Below are 20,198 nucleotides of genomic sequence, written 5' to 3' on the forward strand. Positions count from 1 at the left end.
TGTGGTGTCAGGAAAATAACCTCACACTCAACGTCAACAAAACTAAGGAGATGATTGTGGACTTCAGGAAACAGCAGAGGGAACACCCCCCTATCCACATCGATGGAACAGTAGTGGAGAGGGTAGTAAGTTTTAAATTCCTCTGCATACACATCACAGACAAACTGAATTGGTCCACTCACACAGACAGCATCGTGAAGAAGGCGCAGCAGCGCCTCTTCAACATCAGGAGGCTGAAGAGAATCGGCTTGTCACCAAAAGCACTCACAAACTTCTACAGCTGCACAATCGAGAGCATCCTGGCGGGCTGTATCACCGCCTGGTACGGCAACTGCTCCGCCCACAACCGTAAGGCTCTCCAGAGGGTAGTGAGGTCTGCACAACGCATCACCGGGGGCAAACTACCTGCCCTCCAGGACACCTACACCACCCGATGTTACAGGAAGGCCATAAAGATCATCAAGAACAACAACCACCCAAGCCACTGCCTGTTCACCCCGCTATCATCCAGAAGGCGAGGTCAGTACAGGTGCATCAAAGCTGGGACCGAGAGACTGAAAAACAGCTTCTATCTCAAGGCCATCAGACTGTTAAACAGCCACCACTAACATTGAGTGGCTGCTGCCAACACACTGACACTGACTCAACTCCAGCCACTTTAATAATGGGAATTGATGGGAAATGATGTCAAATATATCACTAGCCACTTTAAACAATGCTACCTAATATAATGTTACATACCCTACATTATTCATCTCATATGCATACGTATATACTGTACTCTATATCATCGACTGCATCCTTATGTAATACATGTATCACTAGCCACTTTAACTATGCCACTTTGTTTACATACTCATCTCATATGTATATACTGTACTCGATACCATCTACTGTATCTTGCCTATGCTGCTCTGTACCATCACTCATTCATATATCTTTATGTACATATTCTTTATCCCCTTACACTGTGTATAAGACAGTAGTTTTGGAATTGTTAGTTAGATTACTTGTTGGTTATTACTGCATTGTCGGAACTAGAAGCACAAGCATTTCGCTACACTGGCATTAGCATCTGCTAACCATGTGTATGTGACAAATAACATTTGATTTGATTTGATTTGATGAGGTGTGCTGCTCCAGGGCTACAATAAAAATGTGTACTGTTGGGGGTACTTGAGGACCAGTGTTGGGAAACACTGCTCTAGATAGTACATTTCTTTTAAGAGAATAGAGAACACACAAATGTGAAAGCTGCGACTGCAAATTGTGGCCACATGATGGTAGTACAGCTTAATCTAACTGTGAACTGAAGAAGAAGAACCGCATACTTGATCATTAAGGCCCGAGGGGGTGTGATATATGTCCAATATACCACAGCTAAGGGGTGTTCTTATGCACGGACACAAAGTGGAGTATACTGGTATATTGGCAATATATCACAAACCTTACACAAACCTTATTATCCTTATTGCTATTATAAACTGGTTACCAATGTAATTAGAGAAGTGAAAATACATGTTTTGTCATACCGTGATATACCAAGGCTTTCAGCCAATCAGCATTCAGGGCTCAAACCACCCAGTTTGTAATAGTAATAACTCATATCTTGATTATATGCTGTAGCCTGATTTTTCCAATGTCATTGACTTCTGTTTTGAATCTAAATATAGTTCTTCATCATGCCTTTTATTGGTCATTCCAAAATCGAATTAGATTTTTCCCAGGACACTGTACAAAGATGTAGCATATCATGATTTACTGAAAATAGATTTGTCTTCAATAAAATTGTGTCCTTCTGAATGTGCCTCAGACTCAAGTAAAGGGGAGGTTCCTTTGATGAAGTGGCAACGTCACATGATACAATGTAGCGGAGAGGCGAGATCACACTGCGGAGTGCAGACAGGCTGGAAACAAATGAAACAAGCGAGCGACAACACCAACGGCTGTCTCTTTCACACCAAATTAATTGTCATCAAACGTCGTAGAAAGGTTTGTGTCTTCATCTTGAAATGCAGTTATCTGGTTAGCTGGACAGGCAGGAAAAGTCGCCACGAGAAGGTTAGCATAATAGCTAATTTGCTCAGTAATGGTTTACACCTCCTTGCGAAAAAAGCTTCAACTTCAAAGTTGTATTCTTCTCTGTATGGTCAGTTATCACCCGTATGCTTTTTATTTATTGTGGTCTAAGCTAGTTATTGCTTGTGATACGTTTAGGTATGAACACCACCTGCAACTTGAGCTAGTCGTCTTATTTTCACGCAATGTTCTCATATGGGAAGAGAGGAGCGAGCAGGGTCTTTTAATGTCGATGGACATTGTATTCGTCCCTAGGCATCCTATGTATTCGTCCCTAGGCATCCTATGTATTCGTCCCTAGGCATCCTATGTATTCGTCCCTAGGCATCCTATGTATTCGTCCCTAGGCATCCTATGTATTCGTCCCTAGGCATCCTATGTATTCGTCCCTATGTATTCGTCCCTAGGCATCCTATGTATTCGTCCCTAGGCATCCTATGTATTCGTCCCTAGGCATCCTATGTATTCGTCCCTAGGCATCCTATGTATTCGTCCCTAGGCATCCTATGTATTCGTTCCTAGGCATCCTATGTATTCGTTCCTGGTATTTTATGACTGCATCTGCAGTCAGGCTGTGAAATTATATCCGTAGCCCACTGAGTGTCTGTCTCTTTGTTCATCCACTTAAACACTCTTGGTCCATGATCACCCATATTCTAGTATTTTATTAAATACTGTATTACCATGAAATTCTCTCAGCTAACATTCATTGTCAACATGACGGGTTCTTGGCATTGCCAGGGCAGCATTGTACGTTCAAATCTATGACGACTGTGTTTTGTGTTGGCTGATCTTGAATGGTGGAGTCAAGGGGGTTCTAGTTACTGAAAGTGGAAGTGGTGGGTTATATAAGCCTGTTGGCAGAGTGGTGGTGTGGTTGACAGCCCTTTCCTACGAGTCTCGGTTAGTTCCACATGGCTAAAATGAAAACAAATGGTGCCATGTGTCAGCTATACAGACCAGATGGGTGCATTGTTGAACACTCTCATCATCACCACCTCCTGTGCAGTCTTCTACCACAGCTTTAACTGGAACTCTTTTTTCTTCTAACTCTGTTTTCTGGTAAGATTACTATTGAATTTATTTTTTACGTGTGTGTGTGTGTGTGTGTGTGTGTTAGTTATCAGTATCAACACAGTCACTGTTATTGTAAATCATCCCGCTGTGACACAGGCTGAAGTGGACAGTGAGCGTCCAGAAGAGTTCGTTATGAACCGGTGAAACCTCATCAATGTGATTTATCACCATTCATCCTCAGCAGTGTTTTCTCTGACCTGGATCTGAGAGTGTAAATTGTGTATATACATACATGTCTCTCTTGTAAAAGATACCTTGGTCTCAATGGGACTCCGCAACAGGCCTACCTACACAGGCTCCTATCACACAGCTTGTTGAAATCCCTGAGAATACCAGGAGGCTGGTGGCACCTTAATTGGGGAAGATGGGCTCATAGTAATGGCTGGAACATGATCAATGGAAGGGTATCAAATTCATCACGCGAATGGTTGCCATGTGTTTGATATCAGTCCATGTACTCCATTCCAGCCATTATTATGAGCCGTCCTCCCCTCAGTAGCCTCCTGTGCTGAGAACCCAGTGTCTCTGTCCCATCACAGCACTCAACTGTTTGTCTACGTTCAAATTGGCACCATATACCCTAGTATATTTTGCACAACTCTTGACCAGAGCCCATAGTACACTATATAGGGAATAGGGTGCATTTCGGTTCACTAGAGAATAGGGTGTCGTTTTGGACACAGCCTTTGTACTGCTGGATTAGCTCTGTCTCACATGGACCAAAGTGGAGATAATGTGTTAGTGGCGATGTGATAAGAACAACTGATGAACATGACCAAGTGAAAAATGACATCAGTTTGAGAGACATACTTCAGTGCATGGCCAGAGGTGATGGCCCTTAGCTGCCTTTGCTGTGTGCTAGTTTGTGTATATAATCACATTAGCATGATTTACTAATAATTCATTCAACATTTGTAGCGCTATTTATTCCATACTGATTCTCAAAGAGCTTTAAAGAAAGAAAAAAAAGACACCAGTCATGAGATGGACAGTCATTAGAGGGTTGGGAAAGTCCATGGCTTGTGTGGTTATCTGAATTGATGACTACTACAAATCCCTATCTGATTTGTAGTGAAGACTAGAGTGGCGTGAGGTCGTAAAGGCCAACTCAGTCAGTGGTTTCCTGGTAGGAGCCATCAGAGCCAAGGTCAAGGGGAGGGGACATGCTTATTGATTGAGAGGAAGCTTACGAGTTACGACCAGGCATCTGGAAAGACCAGGAACCGTTTGTGAGACTTCTCCCAGTTGGCTTGACTAGGCTATTACTCACAAGATTCTACAGTGATTTGTAAACAACTACAGTACTACATTGTACTAAGTTGGGCACTGTAGTTTTGCAATTCAATATAGTAGCTAGCTACCTCTTGCGCGCGCATACAGACTCTGAGATCACTGTGTATGTACTGTATGTAACTATGTATGGGGGAGTGCTGTGACTCAGCGATTGGATTTTTCTCCCACTGGGCTCAGAGGGCAACCAGGAGCCTGTTGATTCATCCTACACTCTCTCTCTCTCTCAACGAACAACACTCACTCTGTCTTCTCTGAGCTTGTTTACAATCTTAAGATTCATATCAGTATTGAACACAGTGAATCTGACACACACACACAGCCAGTTGAATGCTCTGCCTACTCTGTTGCTCTTATAAGCCAATAATAGCTTCCCACATAAACACACACTCAATCCTGCAACACACTACACTCAACTCCTCTGCACTCTCATGTCGTCATACACTCTTCTCCAACACACACACACACATTGACACACTTCATATGGTTGCTATCTTACTTATTACTTTGCTATAATAATCATGTATTTTTTTCTCCAGAGCCTTTGTCATAAAAGTCTGCTAGTTAAACTCTCCTTTCTTTTTCATTCATTTACTTATGAGCGACATTGTAAGTTCTTCTACTTGGTGGATAGCCGGTGCCTCAGACATCAATAGCTACTCTGCCTCGCTGCATTGCTTTGCCTGTCTTTGCTGTTTTACACTGAAATCCATTAGACCTGAACCAAAGTTGTTGTTTTGGGGATCTGCTCTGAAACGTCTGTAGTCAAGTAGTGGCGGGTGCTATCCCGAGTCCACTGTCTCTGGATGTGTCTCAAATGACACCCTTTACCCTAAGATGTGCACTACTGTTGACCAGTGCCCATAATGCTCTGGTCAAAAGTAGTACACTTTATGGGAATAGGATGCCGTTTGGGACATAAACCTCTGTTTCCCTCTTATGCAACAAACTGAATTATTGATGATGGCAGGCTAAATGGAGACCATAAATCCACGTGGAGAAAAGTGTAACCTGCCGTTGGACAGTCGGCCTGGCCCTATACTAAACGATACTAAGGATGGGACCCATGGCGAGAGGGAGAGCGTGACTGCAAACATGACACAGTGCAGGGAAATGTTCTCCAGCCACCACAGTTGATTATTTATTGGTCTGGGAATCAACATGTGACAGGCCTACAGCATACAGCTCTTTCACAGTTTCTCCCTGGAAGTTTCCCAAGTCACTGAGGAGGTTCTGGAGCAGGGTTTAGGATAGGAACAGTGACACCTCTCCCCTTCCCCGTCTGGACAAAGCCTGTCTGGGTCCTGTCAGCCCAGTTTGTCACGAAGCATCCATAGTCCCATCTCTCCCTGTCCCTTCCTGTCTCTCTCCCTGTGTATTTCTGCTGGAGAACAGTGTCGGTGAGAGAGAAGACATTACCTCATCAGCCTGCTTCTCTTAGCTACTGCATGAATAAGGAGGGAGAGGGACAGATGGGGAGAGGGAGGGCGAAGGAGGCAGGCAGAGAGTACGAGAGGAAGGGATGAAGAAAGTGGGAGGGAGAGAGATTGGGGAGAGTGTCAGCAGTGATGACGACTCTGCTGCGTGTGGGTTTGTTTATATGCTGCTCTGCTGTGAGGAGACCGCATCCACAGTCGGGCCCTTCACTCGCCACGCAGACTGTCATCTTACCCTGTAGACGAGGAACCAAGCTCAGCTGTTAGGAGCAGAGATGTACTAGTCTGTCTGTACAGCTGTAGCATGCAGCCGGATATGGATTAGCCCTTCTACAGGCCTGCACTGTGCTGTGTCACTCGCCACCATGCTGCTTTTACATTTACTAGCTGCTATGCTAATGCTACTATCTACAGGCTTGCCTGTAGCATTCACTGGATAAAAGTAGGGATTTTTGGGGAGATTTTAAATATTGTCTATGTATTGTATCTGATTTATGTGCTGACTGGACTGTAGCCATTTTGCGAAGACTACTATTTAGCATCCCTTCTTATGCTCTGTCTGTAGAATTAGGCACTACTCTAACCCCCTATGGTGGTTTTGGCTGGGGTGATGCACTCAGATGGGCGGTTGACAGGGAATAAATAATACCCAGAGTCCTCTGCATGCTGTTCTAAACGGTCTTCGTCGGCCGTAATGAGTGAGTCCTCTTCAGACTGCCTATGAAGGAGGAATCTAATGGCAGAAACATGCATTTATCATAGTGTGGGTTTATCTATTGATTTAAATAGAAAGCAGCTCCTTGCTGCTCTGTGGCAATGTTTATCTGGTCTTTGTTGCCGTGTTCAGTGTTTGTCTGTTAACTCCCACTGGTGAGATTATAGGCCTAGCTTCTCAGCTATGCCAACATTGGGTTGAATCGGATGGGTTAGCGCTGAACAGTAACAAAAGCCTACACTCACTGGGTCCCCACGACCAGGCTTGAAGAACACTTCGTATCTTCGAATGTGCACAGGGTTGCTTCACGCTGTGAACAGTGTGGTAGCCAGGGGACCCAAAACAGTGGAGGAGTTGAGCCTCGCACTTCAACGCTCTTAAGTTTTTGCAGAAATGTACCCACTATGCTGTACTTTTTCTTGCAACTGTATATGCAGAAAGTGTATGTGAACCCTGTGGAATTACCTGGATTTCTGCATAAATTGGTCAAAAAATGTGATCTGATCTTCCTCTGTCACAACAATAGACAAACAGTGTGCTTAAATTAATAACACACAAATTATTGTATTTTTCTTGTCTATATTGAGGCATAATTGAAACATTCACTGTGTAGGTTGGGGAAAGTATGTGAACCCCTGGGCTAATGACTTCTCCAAAAGATCATTGGAGTCAGGAGTCGGCTAACTTGGGATCCAATCAATGAGACGAGATTGGAGATGTTGGTTAGAGCTGCCCTGCAATATAAAAATAAAAAAACTCACAAAATGTGAGTTTGCTACTCATATGAAGCATTGCCTGACTTGAACCAATTGTTGACTTGCATAAAGCTGGAAAGGGTTACAAAAGTATCTCTAAAAGCCTTTGATGTTCATCAGTCGGTCCACAGTAAGACAAATTGTCTATAAATGGAGAAAGTTCAACACTGTTGCTACTCTCCCTATGAGTGGCCGTACTGCAAAGATGACTACAAGAGCACAGCACAGAATGCTCAATGAGGTTAAGAAGAATGCTAGAGTCAGCTAAAAACTTACCATAATCTCTGGAACATGCTAACATCTCTGATGAGTCTACAATAGGTAAAACACTAAACAAGAATGATGTTCATGGGAGGACACCACGGCAGAAGCCGCTGCTGTCCAAAAATACATTGCTGCATGTCTGAAGTTCGCAAAAATGCACCTGGATGTTCCACAGCTATTCTGTGGATAGATTAAACTGAAGTTGAGTTGTTTGGAAGGAAGGAACACCCAACACCATGTGTGTAGAAAAAAAGGCACAGTACACCAACATCAAAACCTCATCCCAACTGTAAAGTATGGTGGCGGTAGCATTATGGTTTGGGCTGCTTTTCTGCCTCAGGGCCTGGACAGCTTGCTATCATCGACAGAAAAATGGGAATTCATTTTGCAGGAGAATGTAAGGCTGTCTGCCAATTGAAGCTCAACAGAAGTTGGGAGATGCAGCAGGACAACAAAGTAAATCAACAACGGAATGGCTTGAACAGAAGAAAATACACCTTCTGGGGTGGCCCAGTCAGAGTCCTGACCTCAACCCAATTGAGATGCTGTGGTATGATCTTGAGTGGTTCACACCAGACATCCTCAAGAATATTGCTGAACTGAAACAGTTTTGTAAAGGGGAATGGTCCAAAATTCCTCCTGACCATTGTGCAGGTCTGATCCGCAACTACAGAACACGTTTGGTTGAGGTTTATTGCTGCTAAAGGATGATCAACCAGTTGTTAAATCCTAGATACTCCTACATACTTTTCTCACACTGCACTGTAAATGTTTACACGGTGTGTTAAATAAAGACATAAAAATGTATAATTGTTTGTGTTATTAGTTTAAGCAGACTGTGTTTGTCTATTGTTGTGACTTCGATGAAGATCAGATCAAATTTTATGACCAATTTATGCAGAAATCCAGGTAATTCCAAAGGGTTCACATACTTTTTCTTGCCATTTTGTTACGTTACAGCCTTATTCTAAAATGGATGAAAGGGTTTTTTGTACTGGGCTCTGTAGCGCCATTCGAACGATCAGATGCCGAGCAGTTGCCATACCAGGCTGTGATGCAACTGGTCAGGATGCTCTCGATGGTGCAGCTGTAGAACTTTTTGAGGTTCTGGGGACCCATGCCAAATCTTTTCAGTCTCCAGAGGGGAAAAAGGTGTAGTCGTGGCCTCTTCACAACTGTCTTGGTGTGTTTGGACCATAATAGTTCCTTGGTGATGTGGACACCAAGGAACTTAACTCTAGACCCGCTCCACTTCAGCCCCATTGATGTTAATGAGGCCTGTTCGGCCCATCTTTTCCTGTAGTCCACGATCAGCTCCTTTGTCTAGCTCACATTGAGGGAGAGGTTGTTGTTGTCGTCTTGGCACCACACTGCCAGGTCTCTGACCAGGTCTTGTCGATGATCAGGCCTACCGCTGTTGTGTCGTCAGCAAACTTAATGATGATGATGACGGTTTCGTGCTTGGCCACGCAGTCGTGAGTGAACAGGGAGTACAGGAGGGGGCTGAGCACGCACCAATGGGGGGCACCAGTGTTGAGGATCAGCGTGCCAGATGTGTTGTTGCCTACCCTTACCACCTGGGGCGGCCCGTCAGGAAGTCCAGGATCCAGTTGCAGAGGGAGGTGTTTAGTCCCAGATTTCTTAGCTTAGTGATGAGCTTTGTGGGCACTATGGTGTTGAATGCTGAGCTGTAGTCAATGAACAGCATTCTCGCATACAATTGAAGTCGGAAATTTACATACACCTTAGCCAAATACATTTAAACTCAGTTTTTCACAATTCCTGACATTTAATCATAGTAAAAATTCCCTGTCTCAGGTCAGTTAGGATCACCACTTTATTTTAAGAATGTGAAATGTCAGAATAATAGTAGCGAGTGATTTATTTCAGCTTTTATTTATTTCATCACATTCCCAGTGGGTTAGAAGTTTACATACACTCAATTAGTATTTGGTAGCTTTGCCTTTAAATTGTTTCACTTGGGTCAAACATTTCGGGAGCCTTCCACAAGCTTCCCACAATAAGTTGGATGAATTTTGGTCCATTCTTCCTGACAGAGCTTGTGAAACTGAGTCAGATTTGTAGGCCTCCTTGCTTGCACGTGCTTTTTCAGTTCTGCCCAGAAATGTTCTATAGGATTGAGGTCAGGACTTTGATGGCCACTCCAATACCTTGACTTTGTTGTCCTTAAGCCATTTTTCCACAACTTTGGAAGTATGCTTGGGGTCATTGTCCATTTGGAAGATCCATTTGCGACTAAGCTTTAACTTCCTGACTGATGTCTTGATGTTGCTTCAATATATCCACATAATTTTCCTTCTATATGCCATCTATTTTGTGAAGTGCACCAGTCCGTCCTACAGCAAAGCACCCCCACAACATGATCCTGCCACCCCCGTGCTTCACGGTTGGGATGGTGTTCTTTGTCTTACAGGCTTCCCCCTTTTTCCTCCAAACATAACGATGGTCATTATGGCCAAACAGTTCTATTTTTGTTTCATCAGACCAGAGGACATTTCTCCAAAAAGTACAATAGTGTGGAATAAAGCTTATCATGAGGTATTCAACCTCAGGGAAGTGGTGGTTTACCTACTCGTCTGCTAATTCTTACAAGCCACTCCGCCTCCTTCCCCCTGTTCCTCCGTATTTTCTTCACACTGATGACGGGGATTTGGGCCTTGTCCTTCGCATCGGACTCATTGAAGAAAAATCTTTGTCCAGTTCAAGGTGAGTAATCACTATTCTGATGTCCAGAAGTTATTTTTGTTCATAAGAGACAGTATCAGCAAAATTATGTACAAAATGAGTTACAAACAAACAAAATAGCACAGTTGGTTAGGAGCCATTATATTACTCTACCGTAATGGCCTGATTGGTGATGTGCTGCAGAGATGGTTGTCCTTCTGGAAGGTTCTCCCATCTCCACAGAGGAACTCTGGAGTTCCATCGGGTTCTTGGTCACCCCCTGACCAAGGCCCTTCTCCCTCGATTGCTCTGTTTGGCTGGGAGGCCAGCTCTAGGAAGAGTCTTGGTGGTTCCTAACTTCTTCCATTTTAAGAATGATGGAGGCCACTGTTCTTGGGGCCCTTAAATGCTGCAGACACTTTTTGGTACCTTTCCACCGATCTGTGCCTGGACAGAATCCTCTCTCGGAGCTCTACGGATAATCCCTTTCGACCTGGTTTGGTTTTTGCTCTGACCTGCACTGTCAACTGTGGGACCTTTGTTTATTTAAACAAATGTGTCTTTCCAATTAATGTCCAATCAACTGAATTTACTGCAGGTGGACTCCAAGTTGTAGAAACATCTCAAGGATGATAAATGGAAACAGGATGTACCAGAACTCAATTTCGAGTCTCATGGCAAAGGGTACGAATACGTATATAAATAAAATATTTTTAGTTATTTATTCTAAAAACCTGTTTTGACTTTGTCATTATAGGGTATTGCCTGTAGTTTGAGGGGGGAAACAATTTGATCAATTTTAGAATAAGGCTATAATGTAACATGTGGAAAAAGTCGAGGTCCTGAATACTTTCCGAATGCACTGTAACATTCACTGAGCTCCCATCCGTATACAATAACGGTTATTCTTGTGTTTCAGTTTGTAAGTGTTCGTCACGTCCAGCTTACCCCATTGAGTTAGGCATTTAGGATAAAATCGAGACAGATGTTTAATCATAGTTCAGAGCATTTCCATAGTAATGGATTTAAGCTGAATTTTTTTTTTTTACCAAACAAAAACCATTGATTTCAACATTTAACAAACATTAGAATTGTTTGCACAATGACTACTTTTAACAATTTAACACAGAACATTTTACAACACATTTACAGGATGAACTGTGCTGGTACAAAACTTGGTAACAGAATAAAACTGAGGGAGATTTTACCCTAATTCTGTTACCAAACCTTGCATCTGCTGTTTTCAATCATTTTATTCATTTACTGTGTAAATTGTTAAAAGTAGTCATTGTGCATAGATTTGTATGGTTTGTTAAACTTTGAAATCAATGTTTTTTTTCTTTGGCCTACATTTTAAAGTGAAAAATTGGGGTCCCTACCTGGCCTGCGCCCAAATGTAGGCATATAAAATGTGTCCATTTGCGGATCTGATTGGCTTAATGCACCACAACTAATGAACTGTTGAGCTTCTCAGAGTGATGTTTACACCACCTCAAACTGAAAGCAAACAAAGTCTGTTTTTACATCCATTGAGAATTACAATCGTTCCTCAATGTATTTGAAAAATCTTTTCCATCTCTCTCCCTTTTGGTAACCGCTCAGCGTGAAAGGGAAAAATGTCATGCTCTGATCCAGTGGAAACGTCATGAAATAGACCTGATTACTTCTTATCAGTGCATGACTTGGACTGAGATACATTCAGTAACTCATTTTGGGTTCTGGTACTGTTCATATTTAGGTGCAGGAGCTCCACAATACTTTTGAGATAATATTCTATAAGAGGAGCAGGAGCTCAAGCAGTAGACCATTTGAGGTGCCGGTACTCAGTTTAGGCAATGTGATTTATAGAATATTTATTTTTATCAGGATATTTTCTACCTGCAGGCTGCAATGTTTTTTTAAACATTTTTTGGCTTAATGAGGCTGTTTTTACGTAGTTGGCAATGGCTTTTCATTTAGATTTTCATTTAGATTTGGATAGAATTTTGATTAATCACATGACAATGATTTTGAGATATGAAGACGTTATTCAATTGGTCGAAAGAACAGACTGCTTTCGGTCGACCAAGATATTTTTTTCCCCCGGGGACAGCCCTAACACACCGTGACAAAAAAACACACACACACTCTTATTGTGTGTGTGTGTGGAGAGGGTGGTCCGGCGGCGCCAGTCCATTGATCAGTGTCTCTGACTGATGATGCAGGGACCATCTGGACTGAGCAATGCAGGACTGCTTCTGAAATAGAAGGAAGCACACACTGCACTGCCTCAGTAGAGCTTCAAACTAACACACACACACATGCGTGCACACTGGCAGGCACACACACATCTTCAAAAGGCGAGTTATATCTTTGAAGAGTGGTGTTTGGGGCCAGGCCATGGCAGAGACAGAATGTCAGATGTGAAGGTTAAATTGTGAAAATGTCTCTTCTTCTGGTTGCCATCATGTGTTGTTGCACGCCTCACTACCTCTGACTGTGACTTGGCAGTCCTGTAGCCTCGGTCACTGTCAAACCCAATGCACAGATATAGCAGAGTAGCTATGATCTGTATACTCTGCTATATACAGCTAGGGGAAGTGGAGCAAATACTGAAATATCCTTTTTAGTTTTTCTGACATGTTGTCTCCTGCTCTGGTCAGATCCAGTCTTTTGCTCCTCTCTTACTGGATCAGCTGGGTTCCCCTCCCTCTGGGAAAGGAAAGGGATACCTAGTCAGTTGCACAACTGAATGCATTCAACCCAAATATTAATTCCGCATTTAATCCAACCTCTGACTCGGAGAGGTACAGGGGGGGGGCTGCCTTAATCGAGTTGCCCGGGAAGCAGTTGTTGTTTAACTGCCTTGCTCGAGAGCAGAACAGAAAATGTTTCTACTTTGCCAGCTCAGGGACTCAAACCAGCAACCTGTCGGTTACTGGCCCAACGCTCTTAACCACAACGCTACCTGCCACTCTCTGCCTTCCCCACTGACAGTAAGTACACCTGAACACATCTCAGGCACTTTGCATGGTGTATATGAGGATGCTGTTGGGATGTGGCATCCTAACATGACCCTGAGAGAAGGCTGGTGAGCGAGAGAGATGGGGGGGCAGGCACACCATGAGCTGTTGAACGTCAGGTCACGTTCACGTCAGTCCCTCCCTCTCCCTGACATGAACAAGGCCTTGATTTGTAAGTAAGGCAGACAGACCCTACTGTAGTAACTAGGCAAGCTAGTCTGCAGGGCTGCACTCACTACTGTAGGAACTAGGCAACCAGTCTAGTCTGGAGTAGATTGATTTTTCAACTCTGATACCGATTTATTGGAGGACCAAAAAAAAAAACATACTGATTAATTGTCCGATTTAAAAAATAAAATAAAACGTTTTTATTTGTTTTGATTTAAAAAAAAATATATATTTATTTTTTTATAATATATTTGGAATAATCACCATTACAACTACTGAATGAACACTTTTATTTTAACATAATATTATAAAACCAATTTAGTCTCAAATAAATAATGAAAAGTGTTCAATTTGGTTTAAATAATGCAAAAACAGTGTTGAGAAGAAAGTAAAAGTGCAATATGTGCCATGTAAAAAGCTAACGTTTAAGTTCCTTGCTCAGAACATGAGAACATATGAAAGCTGGTGGTTCCTTTTAACACGAGTCTCAATATTCCCAGGTAAGAAGTTTTAGGTTGTAGTTATTATAGGAATTATAGGACTATTTCTCTCCATACCATTTGTTTTCCATGGACCTTTGACTATTGGATGTTCTTATAGGTACTATAGTATTGCCAGCCTAATCTCATGAGTTGATAGACTTGAAGTCATAAACAGCGCAATGCTTGAAGCACAGCGAAGAGCTGCTGGCAAATGCAGGAAAGTGCTGTTTGAATGAGTGCTTACGAGCCTGCTGCTGCCTACCACCGCTCAGTCAGACTGCTCTATCAAATCATAGACTTAATTATAATATAATAAACACACAGAAATATGAGCCTTAGTTTCTGGATTTGACCATATTAATGACCTATCATTTCGATTTTCTTTCCGTATTTTATCTAACGGGTGGCATCCTTAAGTGAAAACATTGCTGTTACATTGCACAACCTTCAATGTTATGTCATAATTATGCAAAATTCTGTGTTTGTTAGGAAGAAATGGTCTTCACACAGTTCGCAATGAGCCGGGCGGCCCAAACTGCTGCATATACCCTGACTCGCAATATTAACTAAATATGCAGGTTTAAAAAATATATACTTGTGTATTGATTTTAAGAAAGGCATTGATGATTATGGTTAGGTACACATTGGTGCAACGACAGTGCTTTTTTCGAGAATGAGCTTGGTAAATCATCACCCATTTGGTGAAGTAGGCAGTGATTCGATGATAAATTAACAGGCACCGCATCAATTCTGTTCAACGCAGGACAAGCTAGTTAACCTAGTAATATCCTCAACCATGTGTAGTTAACTAGTGATTATGTTAAGATTGATTTTTATTTTATTTTTATAAGATAAGTTTAATGCTAGCTAGCAACTTACCTTGGCTCCTTGCTGCGCTCGTGTAACAGGTAGTCAGCCTGCCACGCAGTCTCCTCATGGAGTGCAATGTAATCAGCCATAATCAGCGTCCAAAAATGCAGATTACCGATTTGTTATGAAAACTTGAAATCGGCCCTAATTAATCGGTCAACCTCTAGTCTGGAGGGCAATATTAACTACTGTAGGAACTAGGTAGCCAGTCTAGTCTGGAGGGCAATATTAACTACTGTAGGAACTAGGTAGCCAGTCTAGTCAGGAGGGCAATATTAACTACTGTAGGAACTAGGTAGCCAGTCTAGTCAGGAGGGCAGCTCTAACTACTCTACAAATGAAGGTGAAGAATATGTAAGACTTTTTGCACCTACAAATACATCTGGATATTTATTCAGGAAATGAAAATGTCAGGGAAGTCTAAGATTTTGGAGATATTATTTTGATAGGGACTATTAAATTATGATGAATCCAGTGCTATTTGACCCTGATACAGGGCTTACTCACAGCACCTCATTTAGATAAAATAGGCACTGTTAGTGTCAAGAGATTTTTTTTTTTTAATGAATGTACTCTGTTTGCTCTCCAGCAGTGTTTACCTTCTCCATAGTCATTATGACACAGATACTGGTGTGGTGCAGAGTTGAAGTCTGTTTAGACAAGGCCGGGGCTATAAAAATAACTCCTGTGGGCTGGGAGTGCAGGAGGACGACAGTAAGATGGAAACTAGTGACATGGAGGGAGAGCCGTTATCCTGCCTTCTGTATAGGTGTGTTTGATAAGGCAGAGATGGGAAGTCCAGATCTGAGGAAACTCTGAGACTGTATGCTTTTAGCTCGTCGTCGTGTGTGTGTGATGCCTGGCCTGGACAGTCAGAACCTTGGCAGTCAGTCAACACAGAAACCGTTTTTTGCCTTTTAAGGGCAACAGGACTGAGCTCTCCTCCACACTGCCCTTCTCAGGCTTGGAGACTGTCTGAGACTGAGAGCAGAGAAACCCTTGATACAAACACATCCTAATTTCCAGGTGTGGTTGGACAAGACCCCTCCGTGTGATAGTGTCAATCCCACTCAGAGGAGTTCCGGGGGGAGGTTCCTGAAACCAGCACAGAGTGGGAAGAAACACGGCGCCTTGAGGTGCTTTCACAACCACGGCAAGCTGAGGTTTTTAAGATTCAAGACAAATTAAAGAATGATCTTGTCGCTTGGCTGGTAATCCTGATGGAGTCAGAGTCACACTGCTGTATTAGACTCATTAACGGTAGAATTAGCAGGAGTGTAGTCTGCTGGGTAGGAGTAAACAGGGAGAGAAAGGAGAAATCTTTCAGGCAGTACAGTGGACGCCTCACAATGTCCTCAATGTTACAAACTCACTCACCCGGTTCCTTCATAGAGAGCTTTCCAGTTGCGTGCAGCATTAGACTTAACATAACAGCAGAAGTGAAATCCACTAAACCCTGCCAGTCAGATCGGGACACCAGTAAGACCAGCTGTCGCCGTTGGTGTCACTTCCCTCCTTTTTAAGTTAAATCAGGTAGAAACCTATGCATCGCATTGTAAGTCCTTCTCTGGTGAGGACAATGTCACAAGTGTCAATGTCTCTGTTTACTCATATCGGGTTAACCTACAGTACCAGGTGACCAGGGTAAAACGAAGACACTGAAAATTCATCAAATCCGTATTCGCAAAAAAAGGATTTGTTAACCTAGCCGTGGAAGCTCCAAAAGCACGTGTCCCAGTTCATGTGAGTTACTAATCATCAGGGTCTCCTCACTCTGGCGCTATAAATCAAATGTTATTTGTCACATGCTTCATAAACAACAGGTGTAGACTAGCAGTGCAATGCTTGCTTACTTACAGGCCCTTCCCAACAATGCAGAGAGAAAAATATAGAAAAAAATGGTAAAACAAGGAATACACCATGAGTAACAATAACATGGCTATATACACAGGGTACCAGTACCGAGTCAATGTGCAGCGGTACATTGTAATTGAGGTAGATATGTACATATCGGTAGGGGTAAAGTGGTAGATATGTACATATTGGTAGGGGTCAAGTGGTAGATATGTACATATCGGTAGGGGTCAAGTGACTAGGCAACAGTATAGATAATAAACGGTAGCAGAAGCGTATGTGATGCGTCAAAAGATTTTGAGCAGGGGGGTCATTGCAGATAGTCAAGGTAGCTATTTGGTTAACTATTTAGTAGTCTTCTAGCTTGGGGGTAGAAGCTAATTTAGGGTCCTGTTGGTTCCAGACTTGGTGCATCGGTACCGCTTGTCGTGCGGTAGCAGAGAGAACAGTCTATGACTTGGGTGGCTGGAGTCTTTGACAATTTTTAGGGCCTTCCTCTTACACAGCCTGGTATAGAGGTCCTGGATGGCAGGAAGCTTGGCCCCAGTGATGTACTGGGTCGTACGCACTACACTCTAGCGCCTTACGGTCGGATGCCAAGTAGTTGCCATAAGCTGTGATGCAGCCAGTCAAGATGCTCTCAATGGTGTAGCTGTAGAACTTTTTGAGGATCTGAGGGCCCATGTCAAATCTTTTCAGCCTCCTGAGGGGGAAGAGGTGTTGTTGTGCCTTCTTGACTGTGTTAGTGTGTGAGGACCATGTTACTTCCTTGGTGATGTGGACACAGAGGAGCTTGACTCTCAACCCGCTCCATTACAGCCCTGTGGATGGGGGGTGTGCTTGGCCCTCCCTTTCCTGTAGTCCACGATCCTGGCACCATTGTCGTCGATGATCAGGCCTACCACCGTCTGCTACCATTTGGCTCTTACCAATGTGGCCCATATTCCCAGGCAATTACAGAACAGTTGTAGATAGTAGCCAAAGAACCTGACAATGAATTCAATCAATGTTGATCCATTGTACAGAGAGCACATACAAGACATTTGGATTAATTCCCTGAAGTTCACCCTATTGCCTATATAGTGCACTTTATTTGACCAGAGCCACATGTGCTCTGGCAGGGCAGAAGAGGATCTGTGATGAGTGTGCTAACCAGACCTGTATCTGCTGAGCTTTTCACCACCAGCAGCATCCGCTAGCTATCGATGGGCTCTCCTCCAGCATTTCTGCCTGATTAGACAAGACAGGCCTCCAGCACCTTGTACTCCTGCCAGGAAAGCCCCCAGCCCAGCCTCTGTGGAATGATTCCCAACTGACGGCACTCTGGGGATGTGTGTCTCTACGACAGGGTTTCCCCTATGAATGCATAGGCGGGACGCCCACCCCCCTTCCCTAGCTCTGTTGCACACCCCTGCCTAAACATAGACCAAAATATTTTGACAAGACAGGCCAGTGCTTAGGGTCGTTGTCCTGTTGGAAGGTGTATTTAGTTCCCTTCCTTTCTTTTGATGCAACCTAGGAGAAACACTGGCCTGCAGGGGAAGTTTACCTACTTGATCAGAGCAGACATCATTAAGCTAGCAGGATGTCCTTGATGCAACCTAGGAGAAACACTGACCTGCAGGGGAAGTTTACCTACTTGATCAGAGCAGACATCATTAAGCTAGCAGGATGTCCTTGATGTAACCTAGGAGAAACACTGACCTGCAGGGGAAGTTTACCTACTTGATCAGAGTAGACATCATTAAGCTAGCAGGATGTCCTTGATGTAACCTAGGAGAAACACTGACCTGCAGGGGAAGTTCACCTACTTGATCAGAGCAGACATCGTTAAGATAGCAGGATGTCCTTGATGCAACCTAGGAGAAACACTGGCCTGCAGGGGAAGTTTACCTACTTGATCAGAGCAGACATCATTAAGCTAGCAGGAAGTCCTTATCCTTCTGCTCCTACTCATCATCATCATAACACACAGTAATGTGCCTTCCAGTCAAGCTGATGACTAACCCTTCTGCCATGTCTATGTCCTTACAGTCCAACTACATAAGTAAACCTTTTTCTTCAGGAAACCTGGTCAATGTGTTTCATTGAGCAAGGCCCAGAGTGATACTTTGAAGAGCGCACTGTTGTTACCATGGAGACAATGGAGACCAGGGCTGGTCTACTACCCACAGCCTCCAGCCTCAGTGTAAATGGGCTAATTGTTCCTGTTTGAGGAGAGACCAGGTTCCTGGGCTAACTGGCCAATGGCTGAGGGCCTTCCCTGGATAAACTATGTCCCCTGAGGGGGAGGTGTGGGGAGAGGATGAGGAGTGGGAGGGACATTGGATGGTTTTGTGATGAAGAGTGAGAGCAGAAATGTGCTCTATTTGGAATACGCATCACTGATATGAAAGTGTCAGTTCAACATTGAGAAAAACGTCTGTCACCACTCATTGTTATTTTGCGTGAAGGGCACAAGTTGCTCCATTTATGCCCATTCAGACCCTTCTTCAGTTGATGCCAGCTTATACAGTGCATTCGCTGCACAGCTATTCTCAGGTCTTTCCAGGGATGTTCGATCGGGTTCAAGTCCGGGATCTGGCTGGGCCACTCAAGGACATTCAGAGCCACTCCTGCGTTGTCTTGACTGTGTGCTTAGGGTCGTTGTCCTGTTGGAAGGTGAACCTTCGCCCCAGTCTGAGGTCAGGTTTTCATCAAGGATATCTCAGTACTTTTGCTCCATTCATCTTCCCCTTGGTCCTGACTAGTCTCCCAGTCCCTGCCGCTGAAGAACATCCCCACAGCATGATGCTGCCACCATGCTTCACCGTAGGGATGGTGCCAGGTTTCTTCCAGACTTGATGCTTGGCATTCAGGCCAAATAGTTCAATCTTGGTTTCATCAGACCAGAGACTCTTGTTTCTCATGGTCTGAGAGTCATTTTGGTGCCTTTTGGCAAACTCCAAGCGGGCTGTCATGTTCCTATTATTCAGGATTGGCTTCCGTCTGGCCACTCTACCATAAAGGCCTGATTTGGAGGAGTGCTGCAGCGATGGTTGTCCTTCTGGAAGGTTCTCCCATCTCCACAGAGGAACTGTGGAGCTCTGTATGTGTGACGACATATGGTTCTTGGTCACCTCCCTGACCAAGGCCCTTCTCCCCCTATTGCTCAGTTTGGCCCGGGGGCCTGCTCTAGGAAGAGTCTTGGCGGTTCCCAACTTCTTCCATTTAAGAATGATGGAGGCCACTGAGTTCTTTGGGACCTTAAATGTTACAGAAATGTTTTGGTAGCCTTCCCCAGATTTGTGCCTGGACACAATCCTGTCTCGGAGATCTACGGACAATTCCTTCAACCTCTTGGCTTGGTTTTTGCTCTGACATGCACTGTCAACTGTGGGACCTTTTATATAGATAGGTGTGTGCCTTTCCAAATATATATATATATATTTTAGAAAAATCAAAACCTTTTCACTTTGTCATTATGGGGTGTTGTGTGTGTGTGTAGATTGATGGGACTAAAATATTGTATACATTTTAGA

General features: G+C 43.6%; 1 protein-coding gene across 7 annotated transcripts in view; it reads left to right on the forward strand.

Annotated features, from left to right (window-relative positions):
• Window positions 1-1,865: 1,865 nt before the first annotated feature.
• LOC115132345 (inositol polyphosphate-4-phosphatase type I A-like) overlaps window positions 1,866-20,198 on the forward strand; it is a 41,809-nt gene continuing 23,476 nt past the window's right edge. For all 7 annotated transcript variants that reach the window (XM_065018895.1, XM_065018893.1, XM_065018890.1 and 4 more), the window contains exon 1: window positions 1,866-1,992. The gene's annotated coding sequence lies outside the window, so the exon portion shown is untranslated. The remainder of the gene's footprint in view (window positions 1,993-20,198) is intronic.

Source organism: Oncorhynchus nerka, linkage group LG5, assembly GCF_034236695.1.
Source record: "Oncorhynchus nerka isolate Pitt River linkage group LG5, Oner_Uvic_2.0, whole genome shotgun sequence".
NCBI classification, from domain to species: domain Eukaryota; kingdom Metazoa; phylum Chordata; class Actinopteri; order Salmoniformes; family Salmonidae; genus Oncorhynchus; species Oncorhynchus nerka.